At 43.9% G+C, this 2,177-nt stretch overlaps 1 non-coding gene across 1 annotated transcript; it reads left to right on the plus strand.

Annotated features, from left to right (window-relative positions):
* The first annotated feature begins 414 nt into the window (after positions 1 to 414).
* On the plus strand, positions 415 to 554 carry LOC119937367. The gene has a single exon (XR_005454043.1). It is a non-coding gene; the product is annotated as a small nucleolar RNA SNORA7 (small nucleolar RNA).
* Positions 555 to 2,177: the final 1,623 nt, after the last annotated feature.

The raw sequence follows: 2,177 nt of genomic DNA on the forward strand, positions 1-2,177 counted from the left end.
GTTTACTACGGGAAAGGGGCTGTGTCTAATCTATAATAATAATGATAATAATAATTGTGGAACTTGTTAAGTGTTTACTATGTGCCAGACACTGAACTAAGAGCTGGGGTGGATAAAAGAAAATCGGGTTGGATACACCTGCATAGGTCTCACTGACTAAATTCCCATTTTACAGATGAGATAACTGAGGCACAGAGAAGTCAAGCGATTTGCCCAAGGTCACACAGCAGACAAATGGCAGAGCTGGGATTAGAAACCATGACTTTCTGACACCCAGGCTCATGCTCTATCTGCTACGCCATGCTAAACACTTAAGTAATAAATCCCCATAACACATATGTACATATTTTATTTGCAATGTTATTTCCCCCTAACTTTAATTTACTTTAGTGTCTGACTGCCTAGTCTTGCTAGTCCCTCTCAGGGTCTCACCAGGGGAGTTTCCAATACTCTACCAGTCTCATCTACGAGAGGGAGAGTCAAGCAGAGGCCTACCCATTCCATTCCTAGCTTGGCCAGTGGCTAGCGAGTGGAAGACAATCTCTGCTACAAGTCAAAATTCACCCGTGCTGGACAGCAGCAGCACTGGAGGGAGTCGAGGGCGGAGACTCAAGTTTACTGAGCGGAAGGAGGCAATGGTAAACCTCTTTCATATTTTTTACCAAGAAATCTTTATGGATACAGTACCACAACGATTGCAGATGGAGAGCAGGGCGTTCTGGGAGAGATGTATCCCTGGTGTCACTATGGGTCGGAAACAACTCAACGGCATAAGACAAGACAAGGCTCCCTAGATGGTAAGATCCTTGAGGGCAAGGATCATGACTATTAATTAGATTGTACTTTCCCAACTAGATAGCTCAGTGCTTAGCACACAGTGGGCACTCAACCAATATTATTTAAAAGATATGGCTATTAGAAGTTAAATCCCTTAACTCCCTTAAATGGCTGTAGGAAGGGCACATCACAGAACTTCTTTTGGTGCTCTTATCTGAGAACAATAGTGGGCTGGATGAATCCTTGATCTGCTCAGTATGATTATTTTTTAGGTCCTTAGGTGAAGGTAGTGTCTAAGCAGTATTTCACTTCTCTGCTTTTAGGTCCCATGTCTGATGGGTTCTGGAGCTTTGCACGTCTTCCTCTGTCTCCCTGTCAATCCCTTATTTACATCTTCCCTTTTTAAAAACACAGAAACACTGTACTAAGCACTTGGGTGAGTACAATACAACAATGAACAGACACATTCCCTGCCCAAAAGGAGATTACAGTCTAGAGTGTGGTCGGCCTGTCGGCAAGGGGCAAAAAGGTAAACTGTCCCTTGGCTCTGCTTTCAATCCCATCTTTTTCTGTGGATATTCACCCCACCCCAGCCCCACAGTACTTTTGTACCTATCCACCTAGCCCCCCATTCCTCTGTCAGTAATTCTTTTCTGTCTCTCCCTCTAGCTCCCTGTGGGCAGAAAACATCAGTCAGTCAGTCAGTCAGTCATATGTGTTGAGCACTTACTGAGTAGAACAATGTACTAGACATTTGGGAGAGTACAATATAACAATATAACAGACACATTCCCTGCCCACCACCAGCTTACAGCCTACAGGGGAAGACGAGTGTTAATAAAAATAAGTAAATACGTAAGTGCTGTGGGGGTGGGAAGGGGGATGAATAATAATAATAATGATAATAATAATGGCATTTGTTAAGCACTTACTATGTGCAAAGCACTGTTCTAAGCCCTGGGGGGGATACAAGGTGATCAGGTTGCCCCACGTGGGGCTCACAGTCTTCATCCCCATTTTACAGATGGGGTAACTGAGGCTCAGAGAAGTTAAGTGACTTGACCAAGGTAACACAGCAGAAATGTGACAGAGCCAGGATTCAAACCCATGACCTCTGACTCCAAAGCCCGTGCTCTTTCCACTGAGCCACGCTGCTTCCCTAATAAAGGAAGCAAGTCGGGGTGATGCAGAGGGGAGTGCAAGAAAAGAAGAAAAGGGTCAACTAATTCTATTATTCTCTTCATTTAGTTGTATTGATTATGCAAAACACCGTACAAAGCGCTTGCATGCTCGGCACACAATAAGTGCTCAATAAATTCCATTGATTGATTGATTCATAAGTGAGATATTGTATGGATGGTGCCCCTATTCTTCGATTGTGTTCTATCTACAGCACACTC

This window comes from Tachyglossus aculeatus, chromosome 14, assembly GCF_015852505.1.
Source record: "Tachyglossus aculeatus isolate mTacAcu1 chromosome 14, mTacAcu1.pri, whole genome shotgun sequence".
NCBI lineage: Eukaryota > Metazoa > Chordata > Mammalia > Monotremata > Tachyglossidae > Tachyglossus > Tachyglossus aculeatus.